The sequence below is a fragment of the Lactuca sativa genome, chromosome 1 (genome assembly GCF_002870075.4).
Source record: "Lactuca sativa cultivar Salinas chromosome 1, Lsat_Salinas_v11, whole genome shotgun sequence".
NCBI classification, from domain to species: Eukaryota; Viridiplantae; Streptophyta; class Magnoliopsida; order Asterales; family Asteraceae; genus Lactuca; species Lactuca sativa.
Genome location: NC_056623.2, coordinates 205928195 through 205951838, shown reverse-complemented (window position 1 = coordinate 205951838; position 23644 = coordinate 205928195).

The following is a 23644-nucleotide window of genomic DNA, read 5'->3' as shown; positions in this document are numbered from 1 at the left end:
CATGGACCTTCTTAGCAAAATCGAAGGCCTACCGAGTTTCGTGTCCATTCCGAAACAAGGGGGAGATGAGAAGACTGGATCGAAACCACCTCCTTCCTCCAAAGCTACTCAAACAACCGAACCACCTCCAACTGATCATGCTTCGGGTTCGGGTGTGAAGAACAAAGGCAAAAACATAGCTGAGGAAGAAGATGAAGATGAAGACAAGGAGACCATTGCTGACATGTTAAAACGAAAGAACAGTCGCAATGCTGATGATGATGCCAGTCGTGTGGCGCGAGAGGCTGAAGAAGCCGAACGCAAGCAAAAGGAAGCCCACGATCTCCTTGAGAGCCGGAAGACTCTCTTCCCTGCCTGGACCAGGGAGCATATGATTAAAGAGGCCATAGATACTCCCAGCATCTTATGGCTCGAGCCGGTTATATCGTTCGACTGCAGCAATTCTGTCGATTCGCAGTTTGACATGCCGCTGACTCGAAAGGCGTTTATCTTCCACGCCTTCTCAAACATCTTTGAAGTCCCTCACCCGAACGCTGAGCTTGACAGGGAGCTCATTGACTTCTATCTGGCGGCTGCTCGTCCTCAATACCTTACTTGGAGCGCCCAGAAGATTGTGAACGTTCGGGTGCTGAAACCTTACACTGAAGGTCGTTTTATAAACGTTCGGTTCAAGTTGATTCGGGGATCTGCAAGAACTGCTCATCTTACCTCCCTGGCAGATCTACCGAATCTAAATCCTCATGATTGGATTGTCCTGTATAATATCCTTTTGACTAATGAAGCCGAATATGGTCCCATTATAGACCATGTCAAAAGGATGTTAGCCTGCTACATCATGGAGGTTGCCCTTATGGATCAGGAGGTCGCCACAGTCTTCAAGAAGAAACCGAAGATTGCTCCTGTGGGATCGGCCAGTGATCTCAACCAAATGCAAATGGGCAGGATCGACCCGAGGCGCAACTCGGTTATGTTCACTAGAGCAGAAGGACAGAAATGTCTCTTTGCTTTAGCTGACAAACACCTTTACACCACTGCTTGTCTGGAGCATGTGTTATCGATTATCAAACGGTGTAAAGAGAATTCGGCTGATGACATCAAGTACTTCAACGACATGATCAATTGGTACATCCGGTTTAGACAGACCATACTCTCTATCACCAAATGTCTGTTTAGCACCGTGAAGAAGAAGGTACCTGCTTCAGCTGCTGGCCCAAGTAACAAATGAAGGTCTCGCTCCAAATTGACGCAAAGGGGGAGATTGTTGGGCTGAAGATTATTTTGAAGATTGCGTCTTTTGGGCTCGATAATATAGTTATTTTGTATTCCGGTTTGGGCCTGTCCAACCGAGAGCCTTTTATATTTTATATATAAGTATATGCTTGCATGCATATTAGAAAAACGATTTAGAGATTAACGAAATAGCGATTCATCTAAAGCACAACAGGTTTCTTTAATCGTTCTTGTAACCTACCAATCCTCTACAGTTGATGTTCTTAATTGAGCTCTTCTGAGGATTTTGTTTAATCATTCGACTCGTTTGATTCTATCTTGTCTTGTTCTTATTATTGCGTTCTTACAGTTTTATATTTACATACTTGTTCAAGATCTAATCGATCTTCATAGATTAAAGGTTGTTTTAATCTCATCAATGTCAAAAATAATTATTAACTATTTCAAATTAATATATTAATAATATAATATATTAACAAATCATTTTATCTCTTTTTTAATATTAATTCTAGTTATTTCTAGTTATTAGGGAAACCCAAAAAGGATTTTACATTTATTCACTAAGATTATACCAATTTAGTTAAGACCTTAAACACCTTAATCCAACACAAGTCCTTAAAGCATGACTTAATCACATGTGCTAATCCATTAAGTCCCTGTTTGATATGTGTCTGACCAAGTCGAGTCAGACGTTTTTGGCTGACTCAGTCAGCAAAAGTCGTTTGATAATGAAACTTTGGGGCGTCTGACTCGGAAAGAACATTTGATTCGGTTAGTATGGCGTAAATAGCTGACTGAGAAAACGAGATGCGTTTCCATCTTTACCCTTGCCCTACCGTTCCTCTTTTAGCGACTTCATCCTCGATTCTTCAGCTTCTTGCTACACCTCCATAGCCACACATATCAAATAACCTTCTGCAACTTCCAAACATCGGACCTACCGTAAATCCTTCTACAATTCTCCCAACTTCCAAACGTCTAACCTACCCTAAATTCTTCATCCAGTTCGCCCATCTTCGTTTTTATTTCATGTGTTTTTTGGTATGTAGGTGTTAATTATATTTTATTTTGGGTTGACTATATGATTCACATATTTTACTGCTCAAATTCGATTGAATTTATTTGTGTGTGTTTAACAAGTTCTGGTTCTGTTGGTTTCTTCTGCTCGAATATATAATTATGTTAGAAACAAGTCTTCAACTTAAATTCAAATAAATGATTGAACGTTTATACATTACACTGTGCGTTTAACAAATTTTTCTGCTGAAATTTGATTGAATTTCTATGTATCTGTATTGAACAAATTCTATTGATTGCATGTATGTGTTTCACAAGTTCTATTATGTTCACATGTGGATATGTTTTGTCTGTGTTAACCATTCCTCTGCTCAAATTCATTGAAAGGGTATTTTAGTAATTAAAATGTTACTGCTATTGCCACAACACTTTGGTCTGAAAACTTACATCAAATGTTTCTTCAGGTTAAAAAAGGCAGTTGGGAGAATTGGATGATGATGATGATGATGATGATGATGATATCACCAGTGATGATTTTACGGTTATGTGTAGAGAAGCAGTTTGTTCTTTTCGTTTTGTTACCTTTATTTTAAATTGTTGTTGTTTACATAAACAATTCAAAGAATGAATTTTTTAAATTGTCTAAAAGCAATGAATCTATTTATAACTTTATAAAAACAATGTTTCCTTTTATAATTTTTATTTGGATTTAAAAAAGATTTGTGTGTAATTTACATTTTGTATGACAATTTGTATGTATTTGTAATTATTCAGCATCCTCATCCATCACTTTATAGAGTAGAACGGTAAAATGGTAATTTTTCATCGGTCATCACATTCAGTCAGATGTACAATCAAACACCATGGTTTCTTACCTAGTTTGGATTTCTTACCCAGAAAGACCTTTCCCACCCAGTACTTTCTCAATCAGCAATTATCAAACGAGACCTAAGTCAAATTTAATTATACAACACCAATATATCATCTATATCCTTTAATTCACCTAATTATCATTTAAGTTTCAACTGAATTAACATTCCATAAATTAGGGTTCTGTATTACCCTTATTCCAATTAAAACATAATTCATGAATTCTTCACATTACAATCTCGTACTCATGAATTTGAGCATCATAACGAGTTACTAACACTTTACTTATATCATTTTTCCAATAATTTTTTCATCCAAGAACATATACATTTTTTGGTTTATGAACTCCTAATCAATTGAAATGGTTTTAGCAAGGAAAGAGAGTGATTACTTTATTACAAGTAAGATGTAACACCCGGTTCCTGGTACGTATGTAAATTCAAGTATTGTTGTATTCTACTCTGGGACTCGGCGAGTTGGTGGCCCAACTCGTCGAGTAGACTCGACATTATGCGGGGATTTTAAGTGACCTACTCGACGAGTCGGGAGACCGACTCGACGAGTAAGAGCTGTTTGGACAAAACCCTAATGTTTAGGGTTTGCGCCATATTTAAACATTTTATCTCTTCCCAAACCAGCCTCCATCACCCTTCCAACTCAGAGAAACCCTAGAATTAAACCCTAAACCCTTATTGAGTGTTCTTGAGCCTTTTTGATGCTTTTGGTGTGTGTTTGAAGTTAGAGAAGAAAGAAGAAGGCTTGGAGGTTCAAGTAGAAGCACGGAGATCCAGAAGTTTTACTTCATTTGCAGCTCATTCAAGGTAAAAAGCTAGAACCTTGACCATCTATCTCTTAGATTTTGATTTGGGGCTATTTCTACCCTTTTTATGAGTTTAGAGAAGCAAAAAACGGATTTTGTGGGTGTGCTTAGTGTTGCACTTTGGATCTGAGGCTATTGGGAGTCTTTATGGCATAAATGTGACAACCTGAAATTTCTAACTTTCATTCTTCATTGTTATCATAGATTAGCTTCGTTTTGCTATTCTATAATGAGGTTTTTGAGTCTAAATGAGTGCTTAAAGCCTAGTATAATTGGGATACTTGTCGGAGGATGGAATAGTTAGAGTTTAGCATTGGAAAAACGAGCCAAACACACCAAGTTAGGTGTGTGCGGCCGCACACTAGAGTGTGCGGCCAGCCAGCCGCACACACCTCCAGCCACACTCACCTCCTATATATACGAAATCCTTGGTCTCTTGATCATTTCTTACATTTCTTCAAAGCAAGGACTCAAAATCCTCTCAAGTATCATCCAAAAGGTAACAACTTTCACCAAGAACACCAAGAACACCATGTTTCTGGCAGCACACACCATCTGGCAGCACGCCTGGCTGCATACATGGCCGCACACACGTGCTGGCGGCACACCAGGCCACACACCTGGCCGCACACACACATATAGTGTGTATTTTAGCCATACACTTTCTTGTATAGCCTTATAACCCTACATACAATCATATATGATTGAAACACTTCATTTTAAGTGTTTACTAGTCCCTAAGGTGGTCCCAAATTCGTTAATTAGTTGTTTATAACACTAATTATATTCATATATGTGCCGATATATGCTAAATAGGATTCGCGTGTGTACTCAAGTCACCACTTGACACCTAGCAACAAATCCATCATTGTCATCAGAACCACTCACTACCGGTGAGTTCATACCCCTATTAATCAAACTTTTAAATGTTTTAAATGCTTTATGGGGGGGGGGGGGATACAAGTTAAAGACTTATAGTTATTACATCAATCACATGTGATTAATAACTACAAACCAATGATTTTATTATCGTTCAAACTGTTTTACTTCAAACTGCTTTACAAATCCTTTTACTCATCAAGTACTTTTATTTAAACTTTGTTACACGTATTATAAATTGCATGCCTGTATATGTATATTTATATAAGCAATGTTTAAAAGGCTTAGGAAGGTCATCCGCCCTATTTCCTTTTCCTCGATTTGGATGTGGTCTGGTGGGATATCGGGTAGCCGTCCGAAGGTCGTTTCAATATTAATTAGATATATCACGTGTACATATATAGACATAAAAATACTTCCATATTCATGCGTACTAGTTACATCATTAGTAAGCTACCATTGGGGGTAGCATAGAGTCATACTATTACTATTGCTAGATTAATGAGTCAGTTCATTCATAAGTCAATAGTTATTACTACTAGAACATATACATGATATTACTATGAGAACATATACAACTATACTAGAAGGAGAACATATACAACTATACTAGAAGGAGAACATATACAACTATACTAGAAAGAGAATATATACAACGATACTAGAACAGGAACAATACATTACATATACATACATACATTTACATAAATGTGATCCACTGTATCGGAGCATGCCTTAAATGTCATGGCCCGAGTTGTAACCAGAGTCTCTTGGAGGAAGATCATGAGTTTGCGTATAGATCTATATTGGATTGACTATCCTACACCTTGCTGCTAGCTACAGCCGGACCTGCAGGTCTGCGGGTGCCAAACATCATACCTTTTTACGACCTACATTTGTCGTTGTTACTCAGTCGATAGTATGGTACAATTAATCACATGATACCTTAATATAAATCCGGTTTAAGGTAGTTAGTACGACAGTAGTTCCTATAGTACAACACTACAGGACTACATTAATTTACCCTTTACATATATTCAGTGATTTTTTTTTACTTAAACATTAATGTACAAACTATATTTTGATAATGATAGTTATACTTTACAAGAAGCGAACACACAAAACAGTTCCGCCTTGGTAGAAGGCTACTTTTAGTAGAAAATATAGGATTTTCTAGGAGTTACAAACCTTACAAACATTCATATACTTTTGTTACAAATGTTTACCAACTTTTACTTCAACATCACGTTCAAACATTTGATACAAATACCGACACTAAATACTTATGAACTCACCAGCTTAATGCTGATAAACTCTTTCAAAATAACTTGTATTCTCAGGTCATCAGTAGACAGGTACCGAGACCAGCTTTTGAGAAGATGGAGCACATTCAGGACTCATCTCTTTATTTTGATTTACATTTTTGGTGTCTATAACTGTACAGAACACGCTTGTTTTAAAATTATATATTTAATGCAATGGATGATGTTGTTTGCTTGTTTACTATTATTGTGTTGTGATACTTTACATGACGTCCTCCGCCCCAGAACGTTTCCGCCGTTCTTGGTTTTGGGGTGTGACAATAAAGGTGCCAACTTTGTTGCCATAAACACCCCATGCATCTTGTAGACCCCTTTTTATGGCTTTTTAAGCCAAAGACTCCATGCATGTACATCAAGTTTGTAGCTTTACATATGAAATGGACCGTAGGAGGCCAGATCTATGGTTTTGATGCGTTAAGACCCATTATAATCGACTGAATAGTTTTGGACAATGAAGGACTCGGCAATTCGGGTCGCTTTTTCCCCCAAAACGCCTTCTGGAAATGGTTTTGGTTTAGTGGTAGGAACACTCAGCCTGCTAGGGGTTGTCTTGGACCTGGAAATCATAGGACTCGGTGAGTGTATGAACAAACTTGGCGGGTCCAAGGCAATGTCCCAACCTCATGAAGACGGAATCGACGAGTTCATGGAGAACTCGGCGAGTCAGAGGCTAGACTCATTCATTCGGATGAAGACGAACTCGGCGAGTCGGTTGAACATAGTCAAAAGGTGTTGTTGAAGATGAACTCATCGAGCTCTTGCTAGACTCGACAAGTAAGGATGAGATTATAGCAGTAGGTGGACATGTGGACTCGATGAGTTGGTCGATCAACTCGGCGAGTCGGGTCAATTAGACGTTGACTTTGACCAAAGTTGACTTTTGACCAGGGTTGACCTTGACTTTAACTGGGATTGGGTTGACCCTTGTAAGGGGGTTATGAGTATGTATTAGTAATCGAGAAAGGTTGTTGTGTAGGGATTAAGGAGTATAGACGAGTTGATTCCCGTACCAAGGACGGTGCAGATATTACACTACATCGAGGTGAGTTGCCTTCCAGTAGAAATGGGTCTAAGGCCACAATGCCGGCTCATACATGTCACACCCTCGAACCAGACGGCGGAAACTTCCAAGGACTCGAGTGACTTAAATTGAAATATCATCACAATGATTATACATGAAACATAACATAAATATCACCGTGCATCAATATATTACAACTGCCATTGTTCACATCAAGTACATTGTTTTACATTACATAATCCAAAACATAAATTGTTTGATGATTGACATTACACAAAAGAAATTTTGAAAACACACACTTGATGATTCTTCATTCTAACGGTTACCTGAGAATACAAGTTATTTTGAAAACGGTCAACATTTATAATGCTGGTGAATCCATAAACATAATTGATATAAAAGGTTTGTATTAATTGTAAAACCCAGAAAATCCGATATTTCCTGTAATAAAACTATTTACGACATGATGTGGTGAGCCAATATGTGTATATGTATGTGATTTCAAAACGTATAGAAGTGGATGACTTTCATAGTTGTTCCTTGTATTAAAGTTGATGTATGTAGAAATGAATGATTTCGTTTCCAGGAAAACTCGATGTTTTCCGATTTAGATAGTATGATAGTTTTGTATTCTCATGTGAATCACTTTGTACGGCCACAGTGTATGAATATGATTTCCCATGAAGACTTAGATGGTAATGGATCTCTATGTGAGTCGTTATAACCATGCATAATAGTGACTAATTCGTCTGTCTTGGCATTTTTCCAAACGCCGGTTTTGATCAAGATTTTGTCACCCTAAATTGGCCTAGTTTAACTATAGCGAACAACTCAGGTGTGAGGGAGTCACCCCCGTATAGATCTATACACAAACTATCGCTCTCCCTCCAGGAGATTCTGCTTTTAACTACAGGCTACGACCGACACTTATTGGTGCCACCTGATATTTCTAACAGACACGAAAGAGGACAATGGTGGCCCACTAATCATGTATGTTATTATAGGCTGTCGAGTATGCTACGGACACGTTATAGCCCATTAATAATATGGTGATTGTTTAGGGCCATATTAGCAATGCAAATCAGCCACTAAGGCCCAATAGCATGTTAAAGCTGATAAAGGCCCATTGGACATGTAATTGGGTCACCAAGACCCAATAAACATGTTTGAATATATTGGGCCCAATAATCATGGAATTGGGCCACAAAGGCCCAATAGCACAAATAAAAGATTTTGGGCCCAATCATTGTATCATTTATCTGATTATCGATATTAAGTTCGTAGTGTAGGTTTTGTTGTATACCAGATGTTTATTCGCGATTTTAAAAATACTTTGACGTTTGATTTAAAACGAAGCTTTGGTTATATATATATATATATATATATATATATATATATATATATATATATATATATATATATATATATATTAAAAACCATGCGTTATAAATTTAATATTCTTGACCCAATAATCTAAATATTAGCCTATTTGACCCAAAAATATAAAATTTGACCATTGCAGCCCCTTTATTAATAAAAATGACACTTTTAGTCCCTTTTGATGAAAATTGACATTTTCGGTCCTTAAACCATTTTTTTAACATTTTCGACCCAAACATAATTTAAATAATAATTTCAGCCCAAAACTATTGTATTTGCCATTGCCAGCCCTTATTTGTAAAAACATTTACCCTTTTGGCCCATTTGCCGTAAGTTTTACACTTTTGGCCCAAAATCTAAAAACTTTGCATTTTTAGTCCATTTTAGCAAAAAGGGTCATTTTCAGCCCCTAAAATAGTATAATTATGTTTTAGACTCATACTTTTATGAATTTACAATTTCAGTCCCTAAAATTCTTCATTTTTGCAATTTGGGCCCAAAAACCTGTGAGGCCTAAATGTAAGCCCAATAAGCTATAATTTATGTTTTTGGCCCCTTGGGAAGTGTTATTTTCATAAAAGTCAGATTTTTATGTAAATAATACTATTTTATCCTTAAAAAACCCAAAATATCATATTTTATCAAAATATTTGTTATTTTTGCAAAAATGACACTTATAAAATTATTTGGCTTTGTTTTCACTTCATAAGCCTAAAGACTTTTAGATGTTTGAAGTATGTTGTCGTATTATGTTTTTGTTTATGAATCTTTAACACTTTGGCTATAGATCTCTTGATATAACATTTATTAACACAATTTTTCACAACATAAATCAAAGGAATCACATATAACATGCAAGCACACATAGATTAACACATAACACTTGTATTCTCCCCCAAAAAACAAATAAAAACCAAAAACAAGGGGGTATGAACTCACCTTGGGTTTGTGGTTTCGGTTTTGAAGAAGAAATGGAAGAAGATGGTGTGGTTTTCGGCCTAAGCAAGCTTCTTGAAGGGACCTTCAAACTTTGATGAGTTTTATGGAATATGATCAAGAGATTAAGGTTGTAAGAGGGGTGAATGAGTGTATAAAGAAAGTATGTTTGTAACATCTTACCACTAGTATATAACTTGAAGTGATTTTTGGATGAAATCCTCCTTGAATCTCTTATGATTCTCGAAATTTTTGAGAGGAAATAACAGGTTGTTGTTGTGAGTTCTTGAGAGAAACTTCAAATGAGTTGTGTCTGTGTGTGTGTGATTCTCGGCCGAAACAAGAAGAAGAGGGAAGAAGAGAAAAGCTTGAAGTGATAGTTTCTTGGAGATATGGGAACTTGCATGGAAATCCAAGAGATAAAAATTAGGTGTTTACTTCTCCTTAATCCATATCTTTCTCTTTTTTCTTTGTTATATATATATATATATATATATATATATATATATATATATATATATGTGGCCAAGAATAGGCTAAAGGAAGAAGAAATGGATTAACTAGGCCCACTTCAAATCTTGGTTTGAGATTTTTAAGGCCCATAGAGAAAGTTTTCGGCCCATTGGGCCTTTAGAGTAGTTCACAGCCCAAATTGTATAAAGGAATGGATTTATGGCCCATTAAGGCTAACTAGGTTAGTTATGGCCCAATAAGGCTTATTAAGATAAACCAATTCATTTTGGATCCATTATGGCCCAAAATGTTAGTTTCATGAAAGTGGGTCCAATTAAAGCCCATTTAAGGGGTTTAAGCCCCATAATAACCAAATTGGAAACTTATTGGTCCATTAGGCCTAATAAGGAAATCCTAGTCCACATTGGACTTAAACCGGAAATTTTAGGGTTTCCAATCTTTCGTTGAACAATTGAAGTGTTTATATAGAGTTTTTGATGAAATTTGTTGTCATTGAATAAACACCAAGCGTGCTTTCAAAATTTTGGTTACAATTACTATCATTGTTATAGTTACAAGAATATAGAATTTCCTAGTTGTGACATCATCCCCCCGTTAGAGGGAATTTCGTCCCAAAATTCTTTTGAAGATAGGTATGAGAATGAGAGACTAAGTGAGGGTGCTTCTACTTCATTTGGTCTTCGTGTTCCCATGTGAATTCTGGTCCATGCCTAGCGTTCCATTGAACCTTTACAATCGGGATGCGACTTTGTTTAGTACGCTTCACTTCCATGTCCATGATTTCAACTGGTTCCTCGATGAACATGAGATTCTCGTTGATTTCGATTTCTTCCAATGGAATGACAAGAGTTTCGTCGGATAATCACTTTTTCAAATTGGAAACATGGAACATGGGGTGTACGTTGCTAAGCTCGGCAGGTAGCTGTAGTCTATAGGCCACTGGACCGATTCGGGCAAGAATCTCGAATGACCCAATGTATCGTGGGTTTAGTTTCCCCCGTTTCCCAAAATGAATCACTCCTTTCCAAGGATAGACTTTTGATAACACGCGATCCCTGACTTGGAATTCCAAGGGCTTTTGCCATTTATCATCATAGCTTTTATGTCGATCCCGTGATGCTTGAAGTCTAACTTTTAATTGAATTATCTTCTCCGTCGTCTCACGTATGATTTTCGGCCCTGTTTGGTGACTGCCCTCTTGCTAGCTGAGTGTCACCCACCTCAACCCAGCATAATGGTGATCTACATTTACGACCATATAACGCTTCAAAAGGAGCAACTTTGATGCTCATGTGATAATTGTTGTTGTAAGAGAATTCAGTTAAAGGCAGATGGGTTTCCCATGATCTTCCAAAGTCAATCACACAAGCTCGGAGCATATCTTCAAGCTTTTGAATGGTTCGTTCACCTTGGCCGTCTGTCTGGGGATGGTAAGCAGTGCTCATGTCGATTTGTGTCCCCATAGCCCTTTGAAGTGATTGCCAAAAGCGTGAAGTGAATCTACTATTTCGATCTGAGATGATACATATTGGCACTCCATGGAGTCTCACAATCTCCTTGATGTAGATTCTAGTCAATCATTCCATCTTGTATGATTCCTTTATCGGCAGGAAATGGGTGGATTTTGTCAACCTATCGACTATTACCCATATGGCATCCAACCCATCAGTTGTCTTGGGTAACTTGGTCACAAAGTCCATGGTAATCCTTTCCCATTTCCACCCGGGTATTACGGGCTGTTGTAATAGTCCCGAGGGCTTTTGATATTCCACTTTCACTTTGGCTCAAGTGAGGCACTTGCCCACGTAAGTGGCAATTTCTGCTATCATATTTGGCCACCAGTAATGTTGTTTGATATCTAGGTACATCTTATCTGATCCCAGATTGATGGAGTACCGTGTCTGGTGAGCTTCATTCATGACTACCTTTCGGAATCCCCAAAGTTTAGGTACCCAAATTCGATTCATGAAATCATATGTTCCATTCTCCTTGACTTCGAAGTTCTTTTCCATTCCACGTAACGCTTCGCCTGCTATGTATTCTGTCTTCATGGCATCAAACAGGGCTCCTTTGATTTGCGAGAATAGATGGGGTTGAATGGTTATCGAAAGAGTTTTCACACGATGATTCGAGTATTCTTTTCAAATCAAGGCATCAGCTACCACGTTAGCCTTGCCTGGGTGGTACTTGATTTCACACTCATAATCGTTTAGCAGCTCAACCCATCTTCGCTACCTCATGTTTAACTCTTTTTGATTCAATATGTGTTGGAGGCTTTTGTGGTCAGGGAAAATGGTGCACTTTGAATCATAAAGGTAGTGCTTCCAGATCTTCAATGCAAAGACCACAGATCCCAATTCGAGATCGTGGGTGGCATAGTTCGCTTCATGTGCCTTCAATTGTCGGGACGCGAATGCTATTACCTTCCCACGTTGCATAAGTACACAACCTAAACCCTGATTTGAAGCATCATAGTATACCGCAAAATCTTCTGTTCCCTCTAGTAAGGATAATACGGGAGCACTACAAAGTGATTTCTTCAGGGTTTGGAAATCAACCTCTTATTTTTCCATCCACTTGAATGGTACGCCTTTTTGTGTAAGCGTAGTAAGAGGCTTGGCTATCCTGGAGAAGTTTTGGATGAATCTTCTGTAATAGTCTGCGAGACCTAGAAACTGACGAATTTCGGTGGGGGTTTTTAGGGTTTCTGTAGCACCTGGTTCCTGGTATGTAAAATTTACCTAAGTACTTTGCATTTTTAGCCTTGGACTCGGTGAGTTGTAGGCCCGACTCGCCGATCCGGGATATGGAACACGTTAAGTTGGCGACTCGACGAGTCCATATTCTAGACTCGGCGAGTCCCCGCTGTCTGATGAAACCCTAATTTCAAGGGTTTGCACCCTATGTAAACCATCATATGCGCCCCCAAGCTCGCCTCCTTCACCCTTAGAGCTCCCTATATCGTCCTAACCTCGTTCCTTGTGAGATTGAAGTGCTTTGGTGTGATTTCTTGAAGATTTTGAGAGAAAAAGGAGAGTAGATCAAGAGGAGAAGAAGAAGGCCAGACATCTTGGTGTTATTTCAGAGATTCCTTGAGGAATAACTCAATTTCTTTCTGTTTTCATGTTAAGAATCCCTTAGAGCTCCATTAAAGTCCTTCTTGAGCCATTTCCATGCTTGATTATGAATTAGGGTTTGTGATAAGTTGATTAACCTTTAGATCTAGGCATGATTGAGCTCGAGGAGCTCGGATCTACTGCCTTTATGGAGCTATATTGCATGGAAGCCCTAGATCTACTCTTTTAGTGCATTTTGATCCCTAAAACCTTCATTGGTGTTTATTTACACGTAAAGTTGGAAACTTTACGTGTTAATCAAGCCCTAATAACCTAGATCTATGTATGGCATGAGATGGATTCAAGCAAAATCGAGTATATAGTAATTGCTTGTGAAAGACTCAACAAGTCATTCAACGGACTCGGCGAGTCGAGTCGTGAGTCCCCGAGTTTTCCCCCTTTTCGTGTTTGCTGAGTGGAGTCGTGAGTCATTGGGGGGGGGGGGTGACTCGGTGAGTCGGAAGCCAGACTAATCCATGGAGGAACTCGGCGAGTCAATGCCCTGACTCGGTGAGTCCAAGGCAATCTTCTTGCCTCTAAAGTAGACTCGGCGAGTTGTTCATACAACTCGGCGAGTCTCAGCATAGAGTGTTCTTCAGATGAAAATGAACTCGACGAGTTGTTCATGCAACTCGGCGAGTAGGATGAAGGACCTTTGGACCTTATTTTAGAAGGAGAACTCATCGAGTCAATGCCTAACTCGACGAGTAGAGGCGGGATTAAGGACAATCGAATGGGTAGGGACTCGACGAGTTGGAAAGCCAACTCGGTGAGTCGGGTCAACTGGAAGTTGACTTTGACTTGGACTTTGACCTGGTCAAGGGTAAAATGGTCATTATACCCTAGGTTCAGCTAGCAGTGTTTGACTGAGCGTTTTGCGGGAATTATAGCCGGAGGACTTCCGGAACAACAACAGCAGCAGTAGACAGTCAGTTCTCGCTCAAATTAGCAACTACTTTGAGATGAGTTACCTTCCAGTAGCGGTGGGTCTACGGCCACAATGCCGGCCCACCAGTAAGAGTTGTATGTTAGATGATCGTCTTTATGATATCATCTAAGTTTGCTATTACCTGATATGATATATGCTGGCATGATATGTTATATATGATAGTAGTAGAGTTCGGTTGTTAGGACCGAAGGGTAGGTCAGACTCCCTAGATATGTCTGACAGTATGTGATGATATGTTTATATGCTGGCCTGATATGTTATATATGATAGTGGTAGTAGGAGGGGAATAGTCCCCAAGTTCGGTTGATAGGATCGAAGGGTAGTTCGGACACCCCATATATGTCCGATAATATGTTTATGTTATGATATATGTGATAGTAGCAGTAGGGGGTGAAATAGTCCCCGAGGAACGGTTGTTAGGACCAATGGGTAGTCAACACCCCAGAATGGCTTGACACGGGTAGTCAGCACCCCAGAATGGCCGCACCGGGTAGTCAGCCACCCCAGAATAGCCTGACAGTATGTATGTTATGTGATCGTATGGTATGTGGTACGATGGGGGAACTCACTAAGATTCGTGCTTAGTGTTTATAGTCTTGGTTTCAGGTATCTCTTCATCGAAGGGGAAGGAGCTGGCGCGGTAGCGGCACATCAAACACACACTGTTTCCGCATTCATGGGATTGTTCTGGGATTTATACTCTGACATTTTGATGGATCACATGTTTTGGTTTTCAGACTTAGTAAATGTTTATGAAATGGTTTGATCAGACTATGTTTATTTGCAAATGATTTTACTAAATATTGATTGAAAAATGAAATTTTTGGACGTGAAAAATGGGTCGTTACAAGTTGGTATCAGAGCCCTGGTTTGAGGGATTCGGACACACCTTCGGGGGTGTCTGAACTCAAATCAAGGGATTAAAAAATTTTAAAGAAGAAAATATTTTCTAAAAAGCTAAGTAAAGAGTTTTAAGAAGGAACGAAGTGTGTGATGTGTGCGACCGGCCGAGCTCAAGTAAGTATTCCCCAAAGTACCCATACAAGCTTATGTTATGTTTATCAGTTTCAGTAAAACAACATGCTAGAATAGGACTAAGGATCTAGGAGTGATGCCTTATGTTCCTTCTTTATGTGCTTCAGTGTATGAAATACTGCATGCTAGAATTGAGTAGACAGCAGTAGGATAGCATGTTTAGGTTATGCCTGATAGTATGAGTTTAGCATTGTATGCTAGTGCAGTTCCTGTTATGAGGATAAAGTTGCTTGAGATTGTTCCCTTTTGTCCAAATGTTGTTTGCTTTGTGCTATGTGGGCTTTGAGTGATGGGAGTTAGTTGTTAGGTGAATACGTTAAAGTCACATGTGATCAGGGTTGAATAATCTTAGAGTGTTGGATTTGACGCTATTGCGTAGCTCTTGTTTGAGTCCTAACCGTTGTAGGGATGAGTCCCTTACTCGAAGGATTATCCGAGCCTCGTTGCATGTGATGGTATTCAGGTAATGGCTAATTGGCATTACAAAGAGACCTTCAGTAGCTGGGGACTGGGTTGGGTGGAGTCAGAGGTTTCCTAGGGTAAGCCTAGGATAAGAGTAGCAGAGATCAACAGTGGTGAAAGGGGTCTGGTGGAGTCAAGGCAGTCCTTGAGGAAGGTACGGATAGATGTGGAAGGTAGTATGGGCCCGTACTACTGAAAGCGGAGGATCCATACCCGAATTGAGGAAGGCTAAGATAAGACCGGGGAACTTGTAATAGATGTGATCCCTTTAGAGGTATCAGTATCACTAATAGTTACCTGTAGGTATTGCAAACTGGTGGTACTACGCTCGAGGCCAACAATTGGCAGTACAGGAGAGGGATCGGGTTCGGGATCAGGTTCCGAGCTAGTAGATGAGGGGCTACGCGAGTTCATCGCGTCAGAGATCACCAAAGGCATCCTTGAGTCGACCCCCATCATTTTCGGGTCGATCAAGGAAGGGATAGTTGATGGAGGATCGCCTTAGGGCATTCAGGAGCGACATGGCATCTGGCCTGTTGAGATCTCGCACACTGTCCTTTAAGGACTTCAGGGGCAGTGGTGTGCCGAATTTTCACGGGGCAAAGGACCCCATAGCTGCCAGGCGATGGATTGCAGAAATTGAGTCTACACAGTTGAATAGCTTCTGCCCTGAGGGGTCGAAGGTGAGGTTTGTAGCAGGGTGTTTACGAGATCGAGCTAGGGATTGGTGGGAGTCCATTGGTGACTCGTTGGGAGCCTCGGCTGTCGAGGCTATAACCTGGTCGGACTTCGTGACCAGGTTCAGGGCAGAGTTTGCGCTGGCTGTCGAGCTTCAGCAGCTGGCCAGGGAGTTCTTAGATATGAGACAGACGACAGAGACAGTGGCAGAGATCACCGCCAAGTTCCGGGAGAGGGCATTATTGGTGCCCCAGTATGCAGGTGATGAGGACATGAGGAGGACCCGCTACCATGACATGCTCCGAGCTGATATTCGAGAGCATTTCAGTTTTTCAGCTTGCCCTACCTTGGACTCTATGATTGCCAGGGCAAGGAGAGGGAGATAGATCTGGAGCACATCCGGAAGAGGAAGATAGAGGAGGGACAGATAGGAGGGGCTTCGGGGAAGAAGCCTAAGGGATCAGATGGTAAGCTGAAAGGCCAGTCAGGACTGAGCCGCTGCAGGAAATGCGGCAGGCCTCATGAGGGGGCATGTAGACTGGGATCGTCGGGCTGCTATAAGTGCAGCAAGACAGGGCATTTCAGTAGGGTTTGTACTGCCCCTGCACTTGTGATACAGACGTCGGAGTTGCTGTGTTTCCACTGCAACCACAGGGGCCACAAGAAGGCCAATTGCCCCCAGTTGACAGCAGCAACGCCAGTGAAGGTGCCAGCTCCAGCGACCCTGCGGATCACTGATGGCCGACAGGGCAAGACAGAGGCTCCAGTGGTGAGGAGCCAGGCATTTCAGCTGACTACCGAGGAGGCACGCGTTGCACCCGATGTGGTGACGGGTATGATTCTTTCCCTCTATTTTATTTATAAGATGTTATGTTATTGATATGTGCTCTGTGTATATGCATTAGGATCGTTCCATGTGAATGGTATCCCTGTTCAGGTGTTGTTTGATTCGGGTGCCACCTGTGACAACCCGGTATTTCGAGACAATAGAATGTAACACCTCTCAAATATTGGCCAAAATTTAACTATCCTAAAATCATATTTGGGTTAAATAAAGTGGTAGGACTCGTATCAAGGTTTTCGTACATATAAAGAACACTAAAATCCGAGTTATAACGAAGAAGTTATGACCAATCAAAAATTTACAGTGAGAACCGGCAATGCTGGTAGACGTAAAACGCAAAGTTTCGATACAATAATTTTTAGCCTTAGGTATCTAAACGAAAGTCATAGATTACGTTAAACTGTGATCATGCATAAAAAGAACGCCCAAATCTGACTTCGTATGAGGAAGTTATGATTTTCCGAAGTTTCTAACCTAGCAGTAGACAGCTAAAAACTCGAAACAGAGATCGAGTGATCTTTAGCCGACACAACCTAAACGAAAGTTAGAGAGCCCGACAATAGGAGTATAACAATAAAAAGTCTGACGAAAACGCACATCGGATAAAGAAGTTACGGATTTTTAACGAAGTTATCGTGTCCCGACCTATTAATTAAAATATAATTAAAAATAAAGTCAAAATTATCCGACGGAGTCTAAATGAAAGTTGTAGAGTATTTTCTCACCTTCGCGTGGATATAAAGAACGTCAAAAACGGAGCTCGTATGCGAAAGTTACGCATTTTAGAAGTTCTTGGCACGCACTCAAAGTCTTATCCGAAGGAGTACGCCCTGCGTACCCTCGTACGCCCCGCGTACTCGGATACAAGGCTCCGGATCAACCACGTCGACAGACTCTTCGCCCGAGGGTGCGGTAAGCAGTGACGCAAGCGAACGCCCTGCGTACCTTCGGAGTACGCCCAGCGTAAGTCCGAAGTACGCCTTGCGTACCGAGGACATCCAGCCCCTATAAATAGATTGTGAAGGTGCCGACTATTTTCACACAAATGCTTCAATTCTCTCTCATTTTCGCCTCGTTTTTCATGACGACAACATCCCGACTTCCCGGTTTCATATCCAAGCCCCGACGAAAGTCCGAAGCCCCGAGATTCCCGAAAATCTCGTCACTTTCCGGTCGAGGTGCCGCCCGGGAAAATCTTGTTTTCTTCAAATCACGCGCCTTCATCGGTGAGTTCATACCCCTATAATCTACATTTTTAAATGTGTTATCAATATTGTTTTAATATACACTTTTGAGGGGGGGAATACAAGTAAACACACGATTATTATCGTGTGAAACTCAAAGATTCACTAAATACTCATTTTTATCAAGTAAATCATATGTGATTCACAACCATTATGTGGAATCTTTCATACGGAAAACATAACACGATATCATCTGATATATATATATATATATATATATATATATATATATATATATATATATATATATATATATATATATATATATCAAAATTAAATATGTTGTTATACGTATACGAATCAAACAGTTTATTTATACCTCGAGTTTAAGTGTTCATTATGTCACCACAAAAAGTTACACATTTCATAACAAGTGAGCATTACACTAGGGTTACTATACAAACGAAACGAACTTTTGGAAAAACTATAATAGTTTACGACAAACATTTATACATGATAAAAACTCTTTATCAAACTGTCTTACATACTTTATGATTCCTTTCAAACGCTGTTAGAATCATGTTACTAACAAAGGTCTTCCTATATTTAAAATTGTTCTTATCAAACAAACTGCTTTCAAATCATTTTATAAACTGACATCAAGTCATCATTTCTTATTTATTAGACTTTTCAAAGGTTTTACAAAACTTCTTTTATATCTTTGTGCTTGCCTATATATGTATACTTATATAAGTAATGTTTGAAGGACTTAGGACGGCTAGCTCGCTTTATTTCCTTTTCCTCGTTGGGATGTGGCCTTAGGGCATCGGTTATTCGTCCGAATGTCGTCTAAATATTAGTTATATATATATACGTACATATATAGACATAAAAGTTTCCGTCAGTTCGTTCAGTACCTTTGAGTAGCAAAGGCACATTTCGAATTATACACACACATTATCAATAACTATAATAGGTATAGTTAAGACATACTATTTACCATTCCAAGTACCAGGAGTTATACAAGATTCAGTCTATTCATGAGTCAATACAAATACATTACATACTATGCGAAGAGATACAATTATATACGATTAAAAAGGCATACAATCTTAAGACATACAATTACAGAAGCATACAACTTCAAGACATACCATTTCAAGGAATACAATTACATGAGATAGTATACTAGATATTCATAACATTTTATATACTACAAGTACCATATCAAGAAGGTATATTCATATACAAAAACAAAATGGGCTTTCATACGTAAATCTATTTAATACTAAGAATTGTGAGACATTTCAGCTTCACGTACGTTCGAGTATGCATTTTAAGTCCTGTATTATAAACCATAATCCCTTCGAGGGGGAGCGTGATACTTGTGTATAGATCTATACGGGATTGACAATCTCGCACCTACACTGTTAGCTACAGTTAGACCGGCAGGTCTGGGGTGACAAATGTCATAACATTCCAACGCCTGAAGAACGTTGTTACAGGCCATCAATGTCAATAGCATGGTTATAAAACTCACATGGAGTATTAAAAACACGTTGATTTACGGAGTAATCATATACCTTAGCAATTATAACTGTACACAAATCTACTGTTTTAGACATGAAAAATATCATGGTAGTACATCTTTAGGTCTTTTAAACTACCACCCACTTATAAACAAATATTGGATTTCTGAAGCAATCATTCAAAACAGTCGAGTCTTGGTAGAAGACTATAATTTATACTAGTAGAAAATATGGGATTTTCTAAAGGTTTTCAAACGTTTACAATTACTTGCAAACATGTTCGTTGGTACAAACTTTCCTTCATACATTTACAGGTTTTCTTTACAGCTTTACAAATCAAAGTCACATAAATACTTATGAACTCACCAGCATTATTGCTGATACTCGCTTTCAAAATAACTTGTATTCCCAGGATACGGATAGACAGGTACGACTACCAGATTCTGTGAAGACGGAGAAATCAAGACTCGTCTTTTATTTTTTGAACATTCATTTTGTAGAATTATACTATGAAAGAACTCAAATGTAATTAAAATTATACTATTAATGCAATGGATGATGGTGTTGCTTTGTTTACTACTTTGCATTGTTGTGATACATTACATGACGTCCTCCGCCCCAGAACGTTTCCGCCGTTCTCGGTTTTGGGGTGTGACAGATTGGTATCAGAGCATTGTTTATAGTGAATTAAGTATACCAACCCATAAAAGATATACAAACTATAAATACAATAGGGATTAAAATACTCTGATAAAGAGTCTATACTTTTAAATGATAAAATATTTAAGTATACATGCCTGCATTCATACTAAAATCAGTATCACTAGGACGGAACAAAAGTATTACGATTGTTGGGCAGCACAAGTAGACTTAGAGACATATAGTCAAAACTGGGATAATATAGCCTGATCAACTATATTTTCCAAGGGTTGACTAGCATGTGCCTAAGTGTGGTTGTGAGTTGCAACAAGTCTAAAAACTACCCACAACACCACAATGGGAACAATATACCGTAAACCTAAAATACTATAGGAGTATTTTGTGTATTCTATAAACTACTTATGTGTTAGATTCTTATACCCCAAATTACCGTATAGATAACATAGCTGGACCCCATCCCCACGACAACTCGTACTTCCCGAACAAAGGCAGTGCTGGATGGTTCAGAGAAGAACCAGAGAATGATCATCCAATCCCTTTTGAATGATCACCATACTGAAGACCTTTCGGATGATGATAACCCTGAACTCGAGAAGGAGAACCTACCCCCGGTAACTTCCAATTCAAACCCTAACCCTCGTCTAGCTTTTCATGGCCCGACACTTCCTTGGGTAGTATGCCTAGAAACATGGAGCGCAGAGCAAGATCAACCTATGTCGTCAAAAGGAGACCGAAGCTACTACCACTTAAGCAAAGGGAGCTCAGCAGACAAAGTTCTAACAATACTGATCCGTAGAGTTGATCAAAACGAAATTCAAGGCAGGACGACGCTCCATTATATCAAAGAAGTTAAATGCCAACGCAAGAATGCACACCATCTACACCAATCATCTTGAAAACACTCATGAGAGAACTAAGAGAAACCATGAGACCCTGCTACAAGCATTAGCTGAAACGCAAGCCGAAGTCATAAGAACTCCAACGGGTGTACAAAGGACACCTTCTTAATAATCATGGAACGTTAATTGGCTAACTGAGAGTTCACCAGAAGGATGACCTCCGCCAGAAAGAAAGGCTTTGTTTCCTTACCTTGTTTAAATGGGCTATTTTTCTGTCTATGCCCGATGCAGCATTTTCTATGAAACTATCTTGTACTGTAAGTTGGACCTATATGCTGCTAAAACCTTCCTACTCTGGATATGATGTAAGAACTTCTTCAAAGTCAAATTTTTCCTAAGCTTATTACATAGTAAAGCATCGATGATATTGACAGTCGGCTAACTCCCGTGTCACCTTTGGTTCAAAAACCCTCATCATACCTTCGTTAATATGCTTTAGTCAAGTCATTGGACTATAGTAATTTAACTCCGGAGGCATTTCCATGTCTCTTCTAGCGGTTGGGTCATGTTATCCACCAACTAGCTATACCTCAGCTGGAATAACAAACGTCTTGAAAGACCATTTTACAAACATACTTCTACTCTATACTATGATTGCATCATAGGGATGTAGATCAAACCATCATGAACATACTTCCAATCCGTACTAGGACTACATCATAGGGATGTAGGTCAAACTTGCGAGAACATACTTTTACTCTTTACTTAAAGCAATCGAAGTACACCTAGAGTCAACCAGAATCACTCACAAAAATCTTTATCTTTCGTATTACAAAAATCATGTCTTCATCCGCAAACGATCCGCTGAGCAATGAAAAACCCTATCCTCCATATCGACACCGCTTCATTTCCAACTGCAGTAGCAGCTGCGGCGACAACTTTCCTTACACAAAACAACAAATGGCAACAGTCATAGACCCACGAAGCCATAAGACCAAAAGGAAGAGGCGATATCGTCAAGCCCTAAAGGAGCGCAAGAGATCCCAAAGACTTGCATGCCACAGCAACAATTGGCAACTCCTGCGGAACGCCTTAGAAAGCAGTTTCCAAGGTGGTGTAATGAGGAAGGCACTCGTGTCCACATAACTCTGGCTAAACACCTCACTCCCGCCACCAAGGCTAAGTACTAGCCAGTCATGCCACCAATGCGGGGAGATAGGGCATCTCAAGAAGGATTGTCCTATAACAAAGAACTCTGGCGCGGACGGTAGGATTCTCAAGGTCATAGCTGCAGGAGAACCTACTACGAACCCACGTTAATGTAATTTAGGCATTTCATTGTAATAGACTTATAAACCATCCAAAACTAGCACAATCAGAGTCTTATCCTTTGCGGGATCCCGTCAGTATAGGGATGCTCGTACTGTGCCATTTATAGTATACCTTATTCACGGCAATAGACTTGTAGTAGTCTAAAGTACTGTAACTCTGTTGATGGTTGCACGGTTGTGTTTTGTCTATAAACGTTTCATATTCAAATCTAATGTCTTTAAGTTTCCTTATGACTCCAACATTATCTTACGACTTGATACAATTTGATCCTCACAAAAACAACTTCATAAGTACATCTCCTTCTCCGAAAACGATTTTCTAGCGAAACCATCATTCCAGAACACCGAAGTACCCATGTATAGAATACCTCATAGTTCTTTTCTTTTCCAAAGGAATCTCCGAAGTACCACTTGTACAGTACGTCAAGTTCAAAATCCAAAGGGTCCATACGGTTGAACTTCGCTGATGAACGTATACATAGGGGTGATATATAATCAAGGTTCTACAAATTCGGAATTGACAACTCCACTTTAACTTCTTTTTCCTCGATGGGATGAGGGCTCAAAGAAGAATCATTTATTCGACTACCTTTTCAATCTTAATTATGAACGACTCGTATACCCGAGATTGTGATGGATGAACCAGGTATGAGTTCTACTATGAACTTCAGGACGAAGACTGCCCAAGACTACGAATGATCGTACTTCTGTAAGAATAAACTTAGAAATACCTATCCTTTTCCCCTAATTCATGAGTAGTCATACTTCTTTTAGACATTCACGACAGCTAATCCACCCCCAGATTTTGACATCATAATTAGTAGTAGTTGATTCAGTCTACTTCGAGCCAACATCAGGTGCTTTGATAAAGCAGTTCGTCCCAACCTCCCTAAAACAACGAAGCCCTAGTTATTTACAGCCACGAACCCAGTACAAACCCTCTCATCTTTTCGTGTATGCATACTCAGAAATGCTTACGAAAGGAATATCATGTATTCCTTGCACACATCGCCGAGACATGCCGAAAAGTGAAGGACATTCAGAACATCCAAGAAGTACGCGGCTCTT